Source organism: Rattus norvegicus, chromosome 4 (assembly GCF_021556685.1).
Source record: "Rattus norvegicus strain SHRSP/BbbUtx chromosome 4, alternate assembly SHRSP_T2T, whole genome shotgun sequence".
NCBI classification, from domain to species: Eukaryota; Metazoa; Chordata; class Mammalia; order Rodentia; family Muridae; genus Rattus; species Rattus norvegicus.
Window position 1 is genome coordinate 170,848,955 of NC_141537.1, and position 23,253 is coordinate 170,872,207.

Consider the following 23,253-nt stretch of genomic DNA (forward strand, 5'->3'; position numbering starts at 1 on the left):
TTTAAGACATGAATAAAGGATCCAACTGGCTTTCTTCTGCCAGTGTGTTTCATAAGTGTTTCATAACTTCATAGATGCCCACTAAAAGCCTCAGACTTTTAGCAATTCTATCTCAGGTTCTCAAAGCCCCCCATTCTTTGAAGTTTAGCAAAGAGTTAAATAATCATAAGGGGTCCTTCTAGAGTTTTATAGAGGAAGGGCGAGCCTGTAGTAAAGGAAGGAAGAATAATTCTGGTGCAAAGAGTAAGACTAGAGAAGTTATCTGGAAATTTCTCAGAGTTAGTGAACAATATTTACTAGTTTTTTAATGCATATATTGTAAATTGTATAGTGGGTTAAGTGTTCAAATACAAGTAAGTTAGAAGTTAGACACTGGTCAAAGAGTCAGAATAGATGTCTAAATGGAAAGAGAGATAATGATGCTAAAACTGAAAAATAAAGCTATTAACTAATTATTTTGAAGTTAATGAATTAAGTAAAAGAAGATGTCAAAGAGAGGGAGAAACATTTAAGCATCCAGAGTTATGATGAATCAGCATGTTTGAGGGAAAGGAAGAATGTAAAGGAAGTGAAAGGACCAAAGTGACAAAGTGACAGCAGATAACTGAGGGTGGGGGGGGGTAGAAGAGGGGAATGCTTTAATGCTCACTCAGATGTGAGAATGAGCCTGAAAAGTGACAACAGAGGAGGGTGTTGGGAAGAACTGAGGGTCTGGGGGAAGAATGCTTGAATGCTTGCATGCTCACTCGGATTTTGATTTGATTCTAGTCTATGTGCCTTTTTGCCTTTTAAGTCAATCTGGTATGGTAAGGGCAACACAGAGATTCTTGTACTCCTGCAGGAAGAAGATGCTGGCTTTGACTATGATGCCCTGAGGATAGGAGAGTTTCCTGTGTAAAGAAAAGACAGCTCCAGTGGTATTTTCCTGAGTCTGAATGTGGTAGTGGAAGAAAAAGATAAATTAAGAGGCGTTTGAGCAACTGGGTGTCTCCTCCCATCCAAATTCTGGACATGAAGATTAAAATGAGAATTTGAGAATGGGAAAGATGTTTCTATTTGTCACCTTGTGTTTTAGGTACCTGTCACATACTGTGTGGGAACATCTAGTGGTCAAGATGGCCTATAGAGTGCAGAAGAAGAGTCCTGGTTGGGAGATGTCTTCTTGAGACTTGCTACATCTAAAGAATATGTAAAGCCATGGATTAATTGAACTCACTTGGTAAATTTTTGTAAACTTGGAGAGCCTCTCTGATCTTAGCTGTCAGGATTAAATCTTGTTTTCACTTGTCTAGAATCTTTCTAGCCAATTAGAATAATGAAAACACTATGGTAAGGAAATTTGATAATGGAGTGTCTGGGTGTACTGCTGGGGTAGATGGCAAAACTTTTGGCATCTCTTAAATTTTGGTGCAAGCCTAGGACAATGCTAAGCAACAATATCTATTAAGATAATGATAACTTATTCAACAGTCTCAGGTTTTGGAATAAATAAATTTTCACTTCATGAATAGCAAGAAAAGAATGAAAAGGGGACATTAAGATAAAAAGCCCTTTGGGTTGCCACATCCATCTCCATTTAGAAGTGGAAAGCAAAAAACCAAAGCCAGCAAAGAATATTGAAAGGAAATGCGTCATAAAGCGGGAATAAAACCACGAGAGTATGGCTTCACAAGAAACAAAAATGGATAAAGAAAGGAAGTATTTAAAGGAGACAGTTGTCAGTTGCATCACACTCTGCAAAGAGGACATTTGGCGCACACTGAATGTTGGGACCGGCTGCTCCATTTATCAGGTATGAATGGAAATCCATGTGAAATGAACCGGGGAGACGATGCGACGGCATGGAAGGAAAGAGTGATGCAGACCAGTCTTTCGGGAGGTTTTGCTATTTAAAAAATAGTGATATGAGGACATAGTGGAGGATGTGGATGAAGGATCTTCTTAATTTCCATACAGAAGGCTTACAAGTTTATCAATACCTGTTGGAAATGGGACAGGGGAGAAGGAGAAATAGCCAAGTGTTTGGAGAGAAACAAGATTGGAATCTGATATCTGAGAATGGAGAGTTAGATTCAAGATCTGCTCCCTTGAGGAACAGGCTGTCGGTACAGGTTGGTCCCTGATAAAAGCAGGGAACTCGATGACACCAGACGTGAGAATGGAGGTCCTAGCAAGGATGCACTTGGCTGACAAATCTGTATGAAAATGAGCAAGTTCCTTGGAGTAGCTCCACTTTCTCAATGACTTAGGAGACTGATTTTATCAGCAGAGTGCTAGAGAGGGAGGGGAGTCGTGTTGGAGGAGACAGGGACCGTGAGGTTATTCTGGGAGGAGAGCATAGGAGCTGCAGCAGGCCTGCCAGTCAGGACTAAACCACGATGTGAGGGCTGTGGCACTGTCCCGGGGGTTGGCTTCCTTCTCCTAGCTTGGAGGAATAGAGGGAACTGATTTCAGAGCATGAAGGAAATATGAAGTTGGTTTAACCCGAGCTAAATAGCAGGCACTGATCTGCACTCCTTTAAATACCAGAGCCACCTCTGCCACTCTGGCTATGTATGACCATGGTGACCATTTCCACCTAAGACTTAGCCAACTTCATTTAGCATCTCACCTATGGGTGTATGGGCCAGATTAAGCATCCCATAGCTTCAGCTTCTTGTCCTGAGTGTTCTCTGTCAGGAGGATGTTGGACACTGGTAAAGTAGTTCCTGTATATTTTAGCACATACAACTCAAAAGTATATGACTATAGATGGGAGTCTGTGAGCTAAAATCTGTGAGTGAATGTGTCTGTCTTTTGTCTTTTGCTTCAGTCCTAAGGACTCTTCAGAGCTTTCTGGAAGGATGAGGACTGCTTTCTCCCACCAGTACCCAAACCACTAATACAGACTTTCTCCATCCCTGAATGATTCTTCTGGCTTCTGACTCCTGTGTCCTGTAATTAATTATTTTCAAAAAATTTTTGTTTGTCTGCATCATGGTCTATCTCTAAGGTAATTCAGGGAAAAGATCATTAGCATCAAGAATTGCTTTAGAAGGTAGGCCCTTTGTGGTCAAATTCTGTGCAGCACAAATTGTACTCCATGGCTTATTGAAAAAAGAAGATGCAAAGTTGTGGAGGTGGTAATGTGAGGTGGTTCCTGGAGGGGTTACTGGCAGGAGTGTGTGTGTCTTGGGGGGGGGGTTGATTAGGATTACATCATATGAAATTCTCAAAAAAAAAACTACAAATAAAAGTGGTTTAAAAAAATCAAATCCCTAAGATAGGATTGTGGGTTTCTGTGAAGACCACACTGTGGGGAGGGGGACTGCTAACAATTACTGGCCTATATTAGCAGCACAAATTCCAAGGCTTTCATCTACTGAACTGAGGAGAAATACAAGTTGATGTATTGGGTTGAGTTAGGTCTTTGGTGTTTTTAAAAAAAAATGTAGATTCTGGAAATAAAAACAATAAATGTTGGGAATAAGCCTTGGGTATAGAAGCTGGAATAATAAAGTCAACCACTTGTCAACTGAAGGACACCATTGAAAGTCACACACAGTATTGAAGCATAATGTTGAGGACACTTCCAGACTCCAGAGAGACTCCATGCAAAACCTTGGTACTTATATGTAAAAACTCTGACAAAAAAAATAATTAGGTTGTAAGGTCCATATGGGGACATCCATGTATACAATGAGAAAAGATTCTCCTGAAATCTCTAAGAACACAAGAAAAGCACCTCTCTTTTGGCTAGGGGAAAGAACTCTACCCTTATGTAGACAAACGGCCAAAAGCTCCCACAAAGCACCTGTCTCTCAATATGACTCTTTCTTCTGGATTACGTGCCTGCTCCTTCCTTCTAGCTCTCCAGGCAAATAAGGTCATAGCATAACCAGAGCTGCAAAGTGCAATTCCACCAAGAGGACCTATAATTGGGAGAGAAGAGTTTATATGCTAAGAGAATTTCAATTGAGACGCCTTCCTCTTACAGAGTTGCTTTAATTGGGAAGGTGAAAGGAAGTGGTGGTGTTGAGCTAGGAGCAGGGCAGAGCATAGGACTTTCTCCCTGGCCTGTTCTTATGAAATGCTTCAAGTTTCTTGCCAGTGCTCCAACGGGTTCTGTCACTATGCCCCTGGGACAATAGCCTAGTAAAGGAGGTGATAAGGGATGGGGGATAGGTTTGCCAAAATAGTGCAGAAGAGGTCCAAAGATTGTGGAGGATACAGTGTAACAACACGAAGGCTGGTAAGAGTCTGAAAATTGATTATGTGAGGTACATGTCGTGTCAGAATGCTCTCTAGAAAGCCAGGGTGGGACCCAGCAGCTTTTCCCCTTAGGAGTTAGCATTCTCAAACTATTGACTGCCTCGCTCTCCTTGCCAGCATCACTTTCTGCCCCTGACTTCCATCCCCTGAGATTGATTCCCCCTAAAAACTGCTCTCACAACTGCTTCTGAGAAGCAGAAATTACAGGCAAGTCGGCGTATCCCAAGATTGCTCTGGGGGCCACCACTGACTCCAAAAGTGGCTGCAGAGTCCAGAACACCCTGGACCCTCAAGAGATAACGATTGTTTCCTCCTTCTTTCTCCTCTTATTCCCTCTTTGCTTGAATCAGACTGATTTGCTTAAACCAGTCAATTCAGATAGGAAAAGGCAAACAGCTCTTGGAGGCAAAAGAGTAATGGAAATACAGCAGCAACAAGCTCATGTGCTCCCTGCCAATGTGAAGTCCTCCACCCCCAGAAGCCATTCTTCTAGCGTGGGACTCAGCTACCCCCTTCCATGGTCATGGTCTGGCCTCAGGAGAGCTGTGTCCCCTGGAGGGATCAAATCCCCTCCTGGGGAAACCAAAGGGGAGATCAGGAACTAGTCACTGGATTGTGTCACTTGGAATACCAGGAAGAAAGGAAGAATGAGAGGAAAGAGGGTGGGAGGAGAGGAGGGAAGGGAGGTGGGCAGGTGTGAAGAATGAGGAGGAAGGCAGAAGGGCTGCTGTACTGGATTTGACAGGTTCACATGATGGATTTTATTTAACTAGCACAAACCATTGCATTCACCTAGTCATACAGAAGGGGATGCCAAGGCTTGTGGGATGTGGGACAGGAGACGGGGAGAGAGAAAGAGGGAGGGAGGGGGGAGGGGGAGTATGTGCAGTACATGCCTATGGGCATGTAAGTGTTCATGCTTATGCACATACTCAGATCCAAAGGAGAACAGAGAGCATTATGCTCTATTACTTTCTTTCTGCCTCATTCCCTTGAAACGGTTCCTCTCGTTGAATCTTGGGCTCCATGAAGCCCGGTGACTGTCTTGTCTCTGAGCACAGCCCTGGGCTTATGGGTGCACCTGGCCATACATGGTTTTCGACTTGAGTGTCCGGGTCTAAATTCAGGTCCTTGTGCCTGTGCAGCTGATTCTGTTACCTCCTATGTTATCTCTACAAGTCCTAATTGACCCGTGTTCTGTGACAGTGTGGCAGGTAAGAGTTACAGGTGCCACAAAACCAGCCGAACACAAAGTTCACACAAGAGCAAAGAGTCAGATCACAGAGATCCCTTGGCTTCTGTCTCTACAGCTTGAACTGAACTTGGAGGTGCCGACGAATGGGAAGCCATCAAAGGACTGGAACATAGACAAGCAGAGTATTTTCAATCTCCCTCTACTTAAAAAATGATGGAAACTGGACAAGCACATATGAAATGATTTCCGTGCATGAGGACCCAAAGACATGGGGGGAACACTGACTTTATTGGACTCTACGTTGCATTGCTGCCAGGGTGGAGGAGCTCTAGGTGAGGCCAAGAAGTGGGAACAGAGTAGAATGAGGTGGCTGGTTAATTATGGATGAAGGGACATTGATTAGTGATTAGATCAGACTGATTGTGTTGATATCCACAGTCACTGTGCTTTGTTTCTGGAGACTCCTGGCCACCACTCCTTCCCCGACTTCCTACTGAGCGTTGCCCGTGGATTTCCAGTTATACCCACGAAGCAGCTCATGGCTGCTGTATCCCTTCTGAGGTTGCCTGCTTATGTTGTCACAGCTCTTTGCCTGTTCAGCATTTTTCTTTCAAGCCAGCTCATTTGTAAGTTTTATATCTTCTCTCTATTCCCAATAATAGCAGGCTTCAAAGGCTCGCAATATTCTAATACTAAAAGGACCATTTTAAAAAAAAATTTAAGCAGCCATTATATAGCATTGATTCCAAGTCAGATCCTATTTAATCACTTAAAACTATTAACCTGTTTTCTTAAATGCACACAGCAGGCTAAGGAGATAGGTACAGTCATTAGCCTCAGTTTTCAGATGAGAAAAGTGGGCTTCAAAAGGACATGACGGTGGGCTTATTTTTCAGTCTGCACGAGAAGGGTGAAAAACTTGAATATGGAGCAGGAAAGGACTTGCGATTATGAGAAAGGTAAAGGAAAGGGAAAACTCAGAGGTGGGAATGAGAGACAGGCAGTCCAGCTCCACAGCTGGTGCTCTTAACCTTGTGAGACACTGAATCCATTCCTCTTATCTTGCAGCTGGAACAGTGAAACGCAATAAACCCAGTATCTTATATAGTGATGAGGTTGGGTGTAGTCAACATGATAGGCACACATGGAAGTCTTCTAATATTTGGTGCCATGCATGGCTTTGTTTCTAAGCAATAGTCTTTCCCGCACCGATCCATAGTCATGGCTTTTGTTTTCTTTGATTTTACTATGTGGGTATGATGCATGTGTGCATGGGAGTGCATGTGCACACGTGCATGGAGGCTGGCGATGTCCGGCATCTTCCTCTATGCCTGTCTACCTCATTTTTTTTTGAGACAGGGTCTCTCACTGAACTCAGAGTTCATTGATAGGCTAGACTGGCCACAGCAAGCTCAGCCTCTTTTTCTCGCAGTGCTGGGGTACACGTACGCAGCCCCACATCCTGATGTATGTGTGCTAAGGATCTGAACTCTGGTCTTCATGCTTGCGTAGCAAGCATTTTACAAACAGTCGTTTCCTCAGGCCTCGTGTATGCTTCTGCAATGGTTTGCCCTTGAGTTCCTCAATTGATTCGTTCATTTATCACCACGCAGCGGTTCTGCACTTTATCCACGCCATGTAAAAGAAGCATTGGGATTGGGATTGTTAAAACTCCCCCTGGTCACCTGGGGCTTTAGAACAGTAATCCAGTTTCCGGCTATTCACTCGTTAGCTGAGAAGCCACAGCGTGCTGTTTTAACTCTCTGGAATGCCCAAGTACGAGATGCGAGGGTGCTTGACAAACGGTAAGGAGACTATAAATCTTGTTATTACAGTAATGATGGCGATTAGCCCTGTTAAAAGCACGGTGCACTCATTCCTTCAGCAGAGTCCATGAAACGGTGATACGATTATAGACTCAGAGGGTAGTTGTTTCTCCAGGTGGGAGGACTCAGTGCTGTGGCTGCTGCTGGGAACAGAGGAGGCTGTGAGGAAAAGGCTTAGGAAATGTAAACCGTGTTCCTATTTAGTAACGGCGCAAGATGAGAGCTTTGCGGCATAAAATGGAAAGCCGTAATAACAGAGAACCTGGCAGCTATAGAAACCTACCTCTGCATGCCTCTCCTCTCCTGGGCATGGGAGAATGCGGTCCCCAACCTTTTCATAACAGCTACTAATGTAGCATCGTGGGTGCGGGACCACCTGCATTATTAGAGACCACGAGCTCTGAGGGGCAGGAGCTGGTGCATTGTATTCTTTACTTGCAAAGCCAGCAGCATGATTGACATGGGAGAGGCAGTGGTTGAAGGGGTGAGTGGACGAACAAATAACTGACCGTTAGGCCAACTGGAATTATCTCTGTTTTCCCCTCTCAGCATCCCACGGCTGTTGAAGGCACTCTAAGAACAGCACACCCAGTAGCCATCCTAAAATTGTGTTTAGAGTGGGGCTAAAGTCAGAGAGGAGGAGTTGAGGCAATGAACGGAGGGATGGAAGGAGATATTAGAGACTGGGTATTTCTTTACATCAGTTTTCCAGGACCAACCTTTGGTTCTCTAATGCTTTGCCACCTAACCAACCCACCCACAAAGCGTTCCTACCTCTTCCTGTGCAACTGGGTATTTGCCTTACTTATACTAGACAAAGAGAGGCCAAATCAGAGTTTTAGATATCAAAATGCATTTTGTCTTGCAGGTACTTTAATCCATCCTGTAGTGTAGCCGTTGGCTTCCATGTGGTACTCTATTTGTGATCTAAGAGCCAACTTTGATTGTTCAAACCTGGGTTAGCTCTATACAGGCCATTACCAGATTCTAAAATAGCTGAAGAGAACAAATGACATAGTTTAAAGCCACGATAAGAAGCTGTCACCTAACTCCACCAGTTTGCTAGCCATTCTGACCCAACCCTTCTTCCTTTGTTCTTTTAATCTTGTTTGTTTAAATGCCTTGGTGTAGGGTATCAAGTAGCCTAGAGTAGTTTTGAACTTGCTAGGTATCCAAGGCTGCTTGCGAGCTCCTAATGCTCCATAGACTGAAAGGTGGCATGTGCCACCACATCCAGCTCTGTTCCTCTAATCTCATGTCACTCTCGACTGTCCTAGATTTGGATAATGATAAAGATTTCCAAGGCCAGATAACTCAAGGGCCAAGAGTACTTTATTCATGGAGAGGCAATCTTAGAGGAACAGGGAAGGACTTGCTGTTGAGGAGAAAGAGAAAGAAGAGGAAGAGAAGCTCAGTTCTCGGAGGAAAGTAAAACACAGAGGTACAGGGGACAGGCAGACGACTGCTTCCCAGTCCCCCTGTTTATTCAGGAACTTCCAGAAAAGAGGTGGTTGAATGGTTGAAGGAGTGGAGGATGGATTTGGAGACTGGAATTCTCTGTGAGAAGACTCGCTTTGCTGCTGAAGGGGACTAACATGCAGGATAAGGAGGGAGGGAGGGAGGGAGGGAGGGAGGGAGGGGAGAGAGAGAGAGAGAGAGAGAGAGAGAGAGAGAGAGAGAGAGAGAGGTGGGCGAGACAAAGAGGAAGACATATGGGGAGGGGGGTGGGAGGAGATGAGCGAGGAGGAGAGAACATGCTATGTGGCAACAACACTGTTGGAAACATAAGAGCCGCCCCCAGAGATGAAATGCCAGCGTCTCTGGGCAGAACTGAAATTGTCAGTACACACGTCTCTGCTCTGAGAAACACTCACTTTTCCCTTCGAGATGACTTACTTTTTCAGCTTCAGTAAAACCTTCTCATCGAAACTGGTATAGCCCTGCCATTGAAGGTCCCTTCCCTGGCATTTCTGCTCAGATCCCATAGCAAGGGAAACTCCAGAACAAGTAAGAGTCTGGATTTCAGATAAACTCACATCTTACAAGATAATAATGGAAGAAATGCATCTCTCCCAAAAGAACAAGGAGAATATCATCTTTAATGATCATACTTTCTAAATATAATTCCCCACTCACTTCTCAGTTATTAACGTCAATAGGAACAGAGGCAGAGCCACAGAACAAGTGGAATTAGGTAATAATAGCAAAGCTGTGCTGTGAACGCTGTCTTCAAGGCCCTCTGCAAGGAGCCCAATGTGTGCTCTCATTTAATAAGGGCAGTGAGGTACACTTAGTGTGACCTCTGACTGACAGTTGCCCAAGCAAATTCATAGGGGTTAGGTAACTGGCCACAGCACTGGGCTAACTGGTGCAGGGCCCAGGATGGTGAGGGATCCCTCTGGCTTCTAGTCCTGTACAGAAGACTCTACATCTCATTTTAGCCAACAGTTGAGTGTTAAACTCTCCTCGCCAACTTTTTCTTGCACCTGGTGACTGGTGATTGTTTAAAACCCTTTCAGTTCCTTTAATTTCTACTTTATGCAATGAAACCAAATAAGAAGATCAAAAACTAGGTGCTGCCTAATTGTCATAAACAATCAACTTCTGGTTAGTGATAGCTGTAAAAAAAAGAAGAAAATTAAGAAAGCACACAACCCCATAATGTCTACCTTATGCACCATATCAGACACCACTGGCCCCTCCTCCTTTTTCTTACTGACTTTAAAAGGCTATGCCCCAATTCAGCTGATGACCACCGTCTTGCATCCTGACTCCATCAGGCCTGTGACTTTGGCTCAACACTGTCCCCGCTCTCCCGCTCCCACAGTTGTGAGTGCCAGGGATTCAGTTTGAATCACACCTTCCTCTTCTCTGCACGCTCTCCTGAGAAAGCTCATCTTCCCTCTGCTAGGCACCGACAGTTGTGCCAACTCTATGCTGATGAATCTGGAAGTTCATGTTCATAGCTGTAGGCACTGCAAGACAAGCTCGGGAGCATGTACAGCTTCAGCTCCGAATCAGCTGCATCTTCTGTGAAAAACAGGCTCCAGTGTCAACAACTCCCCTCCATGTGTTCCCTTATTAGTCATCTAAGAACCAGCTTTGATTGTTCAAGCCTGTGTTAGCAGTATATAGGCCATTACCAGATTCTAAAATAACTCAACATTCTCCAGCTATCTTTGTGACCCCCCCAACCTGTCCTCATTTCTTCACAGTCAGGATATTTACCAAGGGCTTCTCGATCTGTCTCTGTCTCTCTGTCCCTGTATCTGTCTGTCTCTCTGTAAAAACCCAAGCCCTAGAGAGAATAAATGACTTGATTTAAAACTGCAAAATTAGAACGATTAGAAGCCAACTCCTGAGATGGCTCCTTTCCAGTATATTCTGTTGTCTGTGAAAAGAACAAGGCTCTTCCACTGTGACCCCTTCCCCATTTGTCATCTCTTCTCCCGAGTTCCGTTACAATATGTTGATAGCAACATAACCCTCTCTGTCAAATTTTGAGTCTAAACCTTTGGTCATGTGATTATTCCCACTTGGAGAAAGATCAGCCTCTTAGCTATTTATACTCTGCATCCTTTGAAATCCAGGGTGAGGCCATTCTCCTACACGTTCTTCTACATGTTCTCTAGGGCTCTAACTTCAGCAACACAGACAGTTCTCCTCTATAGCACAGAAGCCATATCACCCATCTGAAGCACTTCACCGTGATCTGTCTCTCACACTTTTACTCAACATGTTTGTGTAGGCGGGCTTTGTTTCCTGAACTGAACTTGACTTGTGAAGTAAATTCGATTGTGTCTTCCCTATTGTGCCTCCTTTACACTGAGGACAGCTCTGGGTTAGAGTAGGCACTTCACCATTTGTTTAAAATATAAAGAATCTAAGAATAGAACCTGACACCAAGTCTTCAATAATACGACACCCCAAAAACCAGAGGAAATCAAATCCATGGGTAACGCAAATCTTAATTTCACAATTAGCTTAAATGAACTCACTCATTCAACAAACACAGAGGGAAGGCTTGCTCTGAGCATCCTGCCTGCTGTGGAGACAACCATCCAGGCACAGAGGAAGCCATGTATGTAAAGGTCAATCGGGGTCATAGGTAGAATGAGAAGAAGTGAGTGGATCTGAGATGTAGTCACTTAGAGACATAGTAAAATTCAGAAACTGAAAGAGGGAGATGGAGAAGGAGGAATTGAAAATGGCATGGGTACTCCTAACTCAGGCAAAGGAAGGACAGCGTGCTATTCCTGGAAGTGAAGAAAGGTAGCAGAGATTCATGAGGTCTTCCATGAAAATTCAGTCATCAGAACAGTGAACAGTTCCACTGAACTGTATCAGAGGATGAAGACCCCAGGCCACTGAAGGTTTGTTTCACAACGGTCACCTGCTTGACTGCCCCTCCACAAGAGAGGCCCAAGAAGAAGACAGTGCAGCTCAGGCCGGCCCTGGCAAGTAGACTGAATCAATGCCCATTTGTGTTTGCTGAGGCAGGAAGAGCATAAAATGAACCCTTCAGTCAAAGAAAATCAAATCTGACCTATTTATTTTCCTTTATCAAGTGAATCAAAACTTGGCTGATAGAAGGACTAAAGCCAAGTCTAAAAAAGAGTGCATCCAGCACCATAGAGAGCAGATACAGACACAAGCTTATTCTGAGGCCCTCAGTCTTCCTTCCTCTCCAGGTGTGTGGTCAGCTGCTGAACCATCCTGTGGTATGAATCAGACTGAGGTTCCTGTTCAAGCCTCTTCCCTGAGCACAGTTCAAGGAAAGGGCCCAATCCTTGCTACTATCAGAAAAGCAGAGACCTTCACAATTAGAAGGAAGAGAAGGCCCCGATCCCCCAGATTCATTCTTTCCAAGCGAACTGCTGTCCTATGATACTACGAGGGAATCAGAAAAGGTGACTGAATGACTTGCTTGCCAGAAAGCAACTGCACTGATCTACCACAAAGGGGGAAAGTCCTGGGCTCTCCTGCCTTCGCAGGAGCCACTTCCCACCACGGCACCTTGTTTTGGTGGTGTATGAAAAGAGTCCCTTCTGAGATCTGAGATCAGGCTGATGGGTTGCAGGGAGGATGGTTATCAAGCCAAGTTCTGGGTTTCTAAGTGAAGGTCCTTTATTACTTGCATAAAATGATCCAAGTGAGATGTGAACCATTTGAAGTGGAGAGTGGGTAAGGCGATCCAGTGATGTGTAAGAGAGAACACGGAGAAGCTGGCTACAGAGTCTAGGTGCAAGTTAATGAGTTTAGTAGGGATGCAAGTAAAGAGGGGAGAATGACTTCACTCAGAGCCACTGTGCAGGAATGAGGGGAGTCTGACCAGCTGCGTCCATAAAAGGGAGGAAGGGCAGAGAGGAATTCCTTCCAAGTACATGACAGTAATGATTAGGTGTAATGTGAGACTGTGTGAGCTCTCTCACATAAAACAAACGATGAAATTCAAAGCCAGATTTTCCTATAGGTGAATCTGCAAAATCACCTTCACACATGAAACACAAATCTTTCATTTCTGTGCTGCTTCACCTACACATGGTTCTGCCCCTTCCCTGCTGAACTGTTGGCTGCTGGCAGGTTCTGGGGTGAGGCAGTTATTGTGTTCAGTTACATACCTGACAGTGATACCGCCAGACTCCAATAGATAGCTTCAAACCTGTAGCCACACACACAGCCCTGGTTAAAATCAGTGGGTCATAAAAGAAAACAAGAGACAGGAATGCAGTCGAGGGCTTCATAGCAAGAAAGGGGGATGGAAGAGGCGAGAGGGAGATTTCAAAAAGAACGCAGTTGGAAGTCCTCGACTCACTATCTACATGTATGAAGTGGTCAAAGAATGAAAGCTAATGATAAAGGGGAAATGTGGTGCTTACCACGCACCGAGTCATGCCTAAGGTGAGTATAGAACATGAATGAAGTGTTCCAGCCAGTCAGCATTCCCACGTATATTTTTCGTTTGACCCGTATGCGTATCAGACTTCTAAAACAGAGGGATGGACAGAGGAGTGTGGGAAGGTGAATGGAAGCTATAGCATCTGCTCTATTGTCAGAGCGGGCCTCATAGAGGAGGAGACACGGGTTCATCTTAGAGGACATTTCTGGTCTTCCCCAGGGATGAAAAGAAACGGACATGAATGTCAGTGGCTGTTGCAAGTGTGGGGAGCAGTAAGACTATTTGCTTAGAGGGCAGTCAGCCATGCTGTCTGCGCCATGTGATGTTGTTAGGTCTCCTGCAGTGCGCGTTACAGAAAGCAGGCCATGTGGAAGGAGGTGACCGTTAGATAAAATCGTCCAATCAGCAAGGGCGGACCCAGAGGGCCCAGAGGCTAGCTTAAGACTCTGGGCCTCATCTTGTCCATGGATGGGAGCCACCAGAGATTTTTGGGGAAATGAGTTTTCCTCTCTAGATGTCCAAGTTTCTATGATGTGCAGCGTATTCGATTGTTATTCTAGTCAAAAAGGCAGAGGCTATGACACCTTCCTCCTCCAGATTTGATTTGAGAAGACCACTATAGTCCTGTTCCGGCCTCTGTGTACAGAAGTGGGGCTCCCGAGTTGATGGTTTTCATCAGTAGCTTCCTGGAAGTGGACCGTTGGGGTTCAACCATGCTTTTGGACTTGATATCCATTGTGAGAGAATGCAAAACGTATTTGAGGCAATTGTGAACACATGACACTTGCAGAATAGTTGAAGTAAACTTCCAGGAGCAAGGTTTTCTCTCTCGTACGGCACAGAGCTGCCAGGTGAAAGCTTACATTCTCCTGCTATGAGGCGGGTCCCCGTGCAAGCGGATCTGTGGCTCTTGCAATCTGGATGTTCTGGGCCCCTGCCATCAGACGCTCTTTACCTGGGCATTGAAGACCATGCCTTGACCTTGCTCACATCTGCTATGCCTTTCCCATCAGTGAAATCCTGTTCCTTTATGTCTCCTGTCAAATTCTTTTCTTTTTTATACACACATTCCCAGTTGCCTACTAATAACCAGAATGTCTGATTTCGACAGCTGCTTCAGCTGGCTCCCTTCTCGGGGCTCAGAAGGAATTGAAGGCACATGGATCTTAAAAAAAAAAATCTGGAAATAAATAACGTTGGTCTAAAGCATGTGTCACTTCCGGGTCTGACAGACCATCAGACTTAGCAAGTTTGACCTTTACACAAGACCCAAAAGATCTGGGAGGTTGACTTAATGCTGTGCTTTCTGTCGTTTTAGACTTTCAAATTTTACCTTTGCAGTAGCAAAAAAGAACATTCCCCAGTCCTCCCAGCACTGAAACCCAGAGCTATCCTGGCCCAACCATAGGGAGAAAAGTGATGCCAGGCAAGTACTCTATTGATACTCAAATCCACTGGTCCAGGCATTCCCCCGGGGCAATTCCCCTGGCATTTCTGACTTACCCCCTTTGACTGAACATGTAAGCATAGATGTGGGAGGGGCAATTGTGAGACAGCCTAGGCAGGTTAACTAGCATGTCTTTTCTACTGCCTGCGTGGTTCATACAATACCAGAGTACCAAGTGACCAGCATAGCATGAGGCTCAGAATACAACAGGCAGGAGGACAAGAGCATCAGCCAGGGAAGGGGAGTGTGACAAGCTAGGGACATTTAAGAATGGTCATGGGCTCTAAGCTACTAAAATCCATGAGTCTACACTGGTCTGAGAGAGTAGTGTACTTGCTATCTGTCTTTCAACCATCTGTAACTTCCAATGAAGGACTTGTGTGTGTGTGTGTGTGTGTGTGTGTGTGTGTGTGTGTAATATCCAGAAATGCTTATAAGCAAAACTGCTAAATACATAATCCTGCTTGCAGAGCCTTGCAGAGTGTGTAAAATAAGAATTCGACTGTCTGCCTGTGTAAGATATTTTTTCTGTCAAACCTCAAGAAGCCAGCTGAATATTAGAATATGCTACACAAGAAATGCCTGGCTGGTTTCAAAAGGAGAGCAAGCCCTGTAAAGCAATTAATAAATGCTCTTTACGAGTGGTGATCACTTCCTTTCTTGTGTTACGTTACTGGTGAAGGGATGTAGGAATGCTCACATGACCACTCTGTCGGAATCTGGATTCGGAGGGGGAACAACAACCCTAGATTCCCACCCCTCCTACTCATTCCAGAAAGCCAAAGAACTTAAGGATCAGATGCAGAACTTCTGCCTGTGAGGGAGATGACTGGGTCCGTGGAAGTCTGGTTAAACCAATGGCAATGGCCACCTAATGATGCCTCTGCGGTAAGTGTGCCTGGAGGCTCAGTCACGGTTCTCTCGTACACCATGGAGAACTAACAAGAACAATGCAGCACTTTTTTTCTTTGTCTTCCTATTTCTTTGGCAAAACATAACATCTCCCCAAGTCTTTAATCAGATGGTCAGCATCTGTCTGTTCTGCAAATGCAATATTCCTTAATTGTGTTTCTTAATACAATTACAGAGCTGTGCTTTGGCCTCGATGGCTCATAGAACCATGCCAAGACCGAACCCAGTCAGCACCACAAAAAAAAAATGTAAATGCCACACGTTATAAAAGTACCTACCAGCCCCTGCAGTCATGGGGTTGGGACCAGTGAAAGTAAGTCTCAGAAGGAGAAGGCAGCGGGGAGAGGTAGGTGGAGGACCTCTCACTTTCCTCGCTGTGGTCCTTAACCATTGCTCCTCATTCTCAATGCTATTTTCCCTTTCCTGCATTTCCCTCTGCAATTCCATTAAATATAATAACAGTGTGGTAATGCAACAAATATCATTTTACAGCGCCAAAAACTTTCATTTCAAAGTCCCTTGTGTGCTCGAAAATTTAGCAATGCATCAATTTCTCATCAGGGCCAGGACATACATCATACTGGAGACTTTGAAACCCCGTGTCTTTTGTCTGCATACAGGTTGAACTGAAGACCCCTTAAAGCCAACTTGTTCTGATGCATGTGCTGCTGACCGTGCTGATAGAAACTCAACTCTCTGCATAAAATAGCCCCACAAATGTCAGCTGAAGGACTGGAATGCAGGAGAGAATCAGGGATTACCTCTTGTGAGAGAAAGTTTCACACCTTGTACCCTTTAAGTTGAGGTTCCCAACAGCAGCAACAATTACAGTCTTTACACTGATCTTCTGGAGGGAAGCAAAGAAAAGGATTCTTTCATGAACACCAGGTTTCTATGTAAATCTATGGAAATGTCATTCTACCCTGTTCCGCACATCTGAGCCACACAAGTGACAACAGGGTGGTTCTAAGACCCTGCCTGCTATCTAGAATCGACCTCCGAGCCCTGACCCCTTTCCAGTCCTTCTGAGTTAGGATTGGCGCTAGGTCAGACCCTGGTTCTGTAGAGTCTAGTCAGCCCTCCAAGGACTTCCATGTAATTGGCAACAAGAAGCACAGAGGATTCAAAAAAAACAGGAGGGGAAAACAGCAAAGACAGCAGGCAAGGAAGCCAGCCCGTCAACACTTCCCCGAGGCTGTTGACTCATTACCAGGTGCTAACATTTTGAAAGACTCCTCTCTCTGAAAAAGTACACTAGCTGCTGCCGATCCCAGCAACTCTCCCTTACTAAGTGTACAGTAATGCCACCACTCCCTTGACCACCAGCACCCATTGCTACCCTACACTACAAATGTGACCTGCAAAGCTCTCGCCAGTCCCCCCTTCCCACTTGGTAGCATACAGCAGGCATCAGCCCGTTACCGCAGCTATGAGGACAGATCTGCTCAAAGCTGATTCCCTGGAGAATGGCTCAGAACATCCCTGCCCCTTGTGAGTTAGTTTGGGGATCGGGCTGAACTGGGGAAGGAAGCGCTTCCCTAAGGATTGTGCCTGCCGCTAGAGGCCGCTCTGAGCCAGATTCTTGCTTAAATATGCTCGGAAGGGAACTCACATCTGAGGGAAGAGGCACTGAGTAGCACTGGGAGTCATGGCAACCCCACGGCTCCTATTTTTAAACTTGTGGGTGAGTGAGCACACCAAGTGTGCGTGTATGTGCGTGGGGGGAGGGATTGGGGGTGCATCTCAGAGAAATATCTTCCCATGCATATTTGAGTTTTCAGGGGTGAATAATCTGTGACCAGGAGGTCAACAAATTAAATTGGAACTTGGGATGGAAGAATGGGTTTTCTCCTTAACTTCACTACCCCGGACTCAATCACAAAAGATCTGTTAGGTCCTAAAGAAGCACCAGAAAATTCCCGATAGCTCCAGCCAGCATCCTCTCGAATGCTGATCTTTGTTCCTTCCGAGTTCTTTGCCAGCCTCTTGGGTGATTCACTTTGCAGTGCCAAAAGACCAAGTCTAAGGCTGCAAATTAAAGGAATCTTTTTGCGGACACCCCACTCCTCCTGAGACCAATCAAATTGGGTGCTGGGTAGCATTTGCATCTTCCAGAACCTAGGACAAGTCTTGGTATAGAGAAGGCAGTGCAGACACCTACTGCATATGTTATCAAGTAAACCAAGCATAAACGTCATTTCGTGAAATGCAGAAAACTGTGGCCAGTTCAGCCCTGTTTCTTCCCCAGCAGTATTCCCCCACCTCTGTTTTCTTCCAGTCTGGTCTCTGGCAGTATCTATGCCTTGAACAAATCCAAACTTATCTAACCTGTCAAAAATGAATGCTGGCCCTGGAGGACATCTGTAAATCAAGACAGAGGTCAAGGTCTTGCTTTGTCTTAACACATGTCCACGACAATGTTTTCAATGTTCCCCTGACCTGTGTGAGCACCAACAGACTCTAGAACAGAATGTTTGCCTCCTCTTTTGTGTGAGGAACTGCTGTGGCCACCTCTACTTAAACTCCAGGGGCTTCATAGCCATAAAAGCATTTCTTGTAGGAGGACCTAATTGAAGCCGGTCTGAGAGACCAAGGATTGTTGACATAGACAACGCCAGCCAATCGGGAGCTGTTGTTTAGAAGAGATGCTTTCTTAAGACCAATGGCCCTTAGGATGGAAGGTATTAAAGGGGCTTGCAGCCGTGTTCAGACGGGCTTGCTGCTGCAATTCTCAACAGAATCTGTGTCATCGACTCCAGGCCACCTCACCTCCATCCCCAAGGGCAGGTAGAGTCTAGGGCACAGGCAGCACTCTTTCATCGAAAGAGTCTCAGGCATGCAGTGATTGGGTGTGGTTTCCCACGTATGAGATAAAGAACGTGGGAACACACAGGGACAGAGTAAGAAAGATACCCCCTTGTGTGAAAAGAAAGGTACCCACAGCATCAAAGCAAGGTGGACCTGATGACAAGGTGGCATTCCCTGGGATCAATGTAGACATCTTTAATGCACATGTACTAGATGTCGTCCCCAGGCCCACTCTGGGTCTGTCATGGTCGAAGAGAGAATAGCATGCATGTATGTGTGTAGTGTGTCTTTATTTGTGTATGTATGCATGCATATTCATTTGTAAGTGTGTGCACTCGGGTGTGTTCATTTGTGTGCATATGTAAGTGTGTGAGTGTGTTCATTTGTGAGTGTGTGTGTCCATTTGTGTGAGTGTTTGTAATTGTGTGAGTGTCTTCATTTGTGAGTGTGTGTGTTCATTTGTGTGAGTGTATGTAATTGTGTGTGTTCATTTGTGAGTGTGTGTCCATTTGTGTGAGTGTATGTATGTGCATGTATGGCGGTGTGTGTTCATTTACTGAGTGTGGCACATACATGCAGAAATTAAAGAATAACCTTGGTTGTCGGGTCTCACCACCTTGTATGAGGCATAGTCTTTTGTTCCCTGCTGCATATGTCAGGCTAGCTGGCCTGGAACTTTCCAGGGGTTCTCCTGTGCTCACCTTTCATCCCAACAAAGGAGTGCTGGAATGACAGACACACCCTGCCACTCCCAGCATTGCATGGGTTCTTGGGATTTGAACTCCATACTGCAAGTACACACCAAACCACCTGCCCAGCCTTAGGAAGAAATTTTTGATTCTGAGCCACTCTGTCCTGTGAGTTAATGCTATGCTCATCTGAATTAAAGCCCTTTATATTTGATTGAGCATTAGTCCAAGGTGGGTTGACAACCGGGGACCCACTGGCTCTGAGATTTGTACAGTGTGAGTTGGAAATGGGAACCCATCTGCAAGTCAAATGTAAATGTGGCCCACTCTGCCCGACCTCCTTTTTTTAACCTGAAAAACATGGAGGCAGTAATGCTCTGGGATATATTCTTCAGATTAAATGATGCTACTCAGAACATTTGGAACATAATAGTCATTCAATAACTCTTTAAAAAAAAATAAGTTTACTAAATTGCCAAAGCTTAGTGTTTTTAAGTCCCAAACGTCCTTTTTTGTTGTTCCTGATTATAGGAAGTTTTTTTAATGGAAATTTTATAAAGGTAAGATAAAGCTCTTGGGCTCCTGAAACTAAGGATAATCAATATAATTTAAGTTTCCATTGATGACTTCACAGTCACTATGCTGTTTTGCTTCATGGAGAGCATTTAGACTCCTGGGCAGTGTTTGAGCTTTCCCCCAAATAGTCTTCCTGCGGTGCTTCTCAAGGTCTTTGGCTGGGTTTCCCTGATGCTGTCCCATTTCAATAGTCCTTTATTAATGCTGTCAGCTGGCCTACCTGATTGCTAGCACTGTTTGTGTTATTCCTAAGCTGCTGTGTTCTAGGGAGTTACAGAAGCAAGCAGAGACTATCCATTGTCTACCCAAACTATTGTTGATGTTCTCAGGATCACGGAACTTGAATATTTTGAAGCTGGGTATGTTGATGTCCAGATTAGAAGTTGAACTATTCAACTGTCATTGCATAGTGCAGAATGATTTCTGGCCAACAAAGTATAAGTTTTAAAGTGTGGTGAATTTAAGGAATCCCCTAAAAAGAGAAGAACTTGTCTTCTTTCTCATATTAACTTTATTGCTTGAGTTTCAAATTTTGGAAGCCATCTTGGGCAGAGTGATGTAGGCCACACCCAGAAAGGAAGTAGCAGGAACTGGGTCTAGGGAGTCACATAGCTACCATGCAGCTCTGGACAGATTCTTGAATGTGGTCACTATTTTGTCAAAATTAGGTTATGGATCCTGTTCAAAAACTCAGAAACACAGAAAATTTGCCTAGGTTGGCTCTAAGTTAAAACAATCCATATAAATTTGATGTCAGTGATGTTAGTTCAGAGTGCTTGCTTTCTTTCCTCACTGGCTATGCAACAGAAGAGGTTGCTGACTATGTGACCTATTGCCATCAAATAACGAACCAGGTCTATGTGTGAAGACATGTGAGATGTGTCATCAGAGTGAGGCAGGTGATGGTCCTGGGTAGCCTGTGGACTCAGTATTGTCAGTATTTTCACTAATGGTCTACTGCAACTCATCTACAATACAAATGCGCGCACACACACACACACACACACACACACACACACACACAGAGAGAGAGAGAGAGAGAGAGAGAGAGAGAGAGAGAGAACTAATTTTCTTTCTCTACATAGGCAATAATAAACAGGAATGAGTGCCACTATTCAAGTCTATGTAATAATTAGGTACATTCTAATAACCTGAGAGAAACAGAAAGAGAATTGTGTTGGGAGTGCCTGGACCTGTCCCTGGGTAGAGGAAAAGGAAGTACCTGGGTTCTCCCTGTTGATGGCCATGGGCTGTATGCACTGATAAGTGCAAGGCCTGAGCAGGCTTGTTGCCAGGGTTAAATGAGGTTATACACAAGGCGATTGTTTGCATGAAAATGCTCACTTTTCTTCTCATGATTCTTAGGCCATGAACAACTTACAGTCTTTGGCCTTACAACCTCATAGACCGTCTACTTGTAATCTCTTTCTGGGGATCATAAAGATGTCCACTACAGTCAGAATGAACATTTTACTGGCACAGCATGACTTCTGTGGCCATTTTGTTGTTTTATCCAGGAAAAACGTGACTTAAGTAAGATAAGACATCTATGCCTCATTGGAAATGGATAAAGCCATTTGACTGCCAAGCCTCCTTTCTTCCAGTTTTTTCTTCTAATGGGACTGAACTCAGATCCTGTGTGTGCTAGGCAAATACTCTATGACTGAACTGTATAGCCTTAGCCCAAGTCTCTTCTTTTTTGACCAAACATAAAAGGATTGGTTTCCCCATCAAGACTTAACAACTAGAAATCACGAAGAAGCTACCCTGTTAAGATTGATTGGTGTGAGAGTGAATTATATCTTAAAGGGTTCCTCCAGTTCATCCCAGAGTCGAAACAGTCTTAGCAATAGGAAGAACTGGGCAAACAATTTTACCTATTTTATCCACCTCTCTTGATGATGCTCAACTTTATTGAACACACACACACACACACACACACACACACACACACACACACACACAGGCACTCATATGCAATATTCATTAAATGACTCCAGGTATGTGCATACAAGAACTGCACATGGGTCACTCAGGAATATAGAAACCCTTCAAAGCTCTTCAGTGGAAACAAGCTGAAGAGAGAAGGGTAGTAAGAGATCAACGAACCAAACACCATCCAGGAAAGAAAAAAAGATGGGAGAAGACAAAGGAAGAGAGAGGGTGGCCATGAAGCCATGATGAATGAGGAAATGCAGCCGGAGCAGTGAGAGAGCTACGGGCAGCCCCGAGCCGGCTTCTGCTACTGGCAGCTGAGTAAGAGGGAACAGACTTCAGCAGCAGGGAGCTCTAATCTGTCAGCAGCAGTTCCTTCATGTGTGACCAGCCTGCCCAGCTTGGGGATGGGTGCCAGTCTGGGCATGCTCACCTCTCTAGACACTATAGCATAAGATAGCGTGCCACTGGGGAAAACTTGAAAGCACAAGAAAGGTTTCTTGTGTGTAGCTGGTACCTCCAACCTCTTCCTTCCTTGGTTTCTACCCAAGGACTATCTATGGTGCCACTTCAGACACCTTAGCAGCCATCCCGAATGTTCACTTTTTCTACATCCATATTGGGGTACCTCAGTTACTAGTGAACTGCCCCTAGGATATGACTACCCCTGTCTGCACCATCAGAGAGGAAGTCCAAAACCACTATTTATTCAAAACACGAGATCTCATATGGCTGCAAAGGCCAAATGCTTATCACCGCTCTCAAGATACCAATGTTTGCCCAGCTAACCGTGGCCAGCTGGGGTCCAGCCCTTACTCCAGTTTATAGCTCATGTGTATAACCATAGATGACAGTCTTCTAGCTTCCTGGAAACCCCCATCCTTTGTCTTCTGGAGGGAAGAGAAAGCAGACAGAAAAACAGCTCCCACTCAATCTCTAAATAATGCCAGGCTCAGTTCTCCTTAAATGGGAATTGGTGCCCTAGTCTGGGTTAAGAAGTGAAGGAACAGCCAGTGTTGAAGGGGCGCAGTCAGGTCAGGGCAAAAGTTGACAGCCAACCCTGGGCTCCCTGGTAACCACCGCTCCAGCCATCAGGACCCCTGGGTTCCGAGCCTGCCAGTCCCTAACAGATAAGTAACCTCTGCCAATCTAGTCTCAAATTCACAAGACCCCTCTTTGCATCATCCCCTAAGAAGACAAGAGTGGAGAGAGGTTGGGTCAGATGAGCGCCAGCCAGGCAAAGGAGGCGGGCCTTTCCCCAAAGCTTCATTCTGTACCACACAAGAGTGGCTGTGCCACAGGTTCACACCCAGAGATGCAGCTAAGGTCCCTGGGATGCAGGTTTCTTAAAAATACATGATGGTTAAAAATCTCGGCACTCAGGAGGCAGAGGCAGGTGGATCATTGTGAGTTTGAGGGCAGTCTGTTCTACACAGTAAGTTCGAGGCCAGCTGTTTTGCTATTTGTGCTTCCCCTCTCCTCCCCCCACCCCTCAGGCTCTCCCTCTTCCCTTCCCCTCCGCCTTTCTCTTTCCTTCTCTCTTTCCCTTTCCCCCTCTCTCTCCAAATGATGCTTCCTATCTTTGTTCATTCTAACCTAATGTGCATTCACCGACTACCCGCTTATCATCTATTCTAGGCATGAGCATTAATTTAAGACAAAACATTCGGAGACTGAAATGGACTGGAAAGAGAAAGTTAGGAAACTCTTTAAAG

General features: G+C 45.0%; 1 protein-coding gene across 3 annotated transcripts in view; it reads right to left on the reverse strand.

The window, feature by feature from the left end:
* Positions 1 to 23,253, reverse strand: part of Grin2b (glutamate ionotropic receptor NMDA type subunit 2B) — a 555,949-nt gene that overhangs the window by 161,181 nt on the left and 371,515 nt on the right.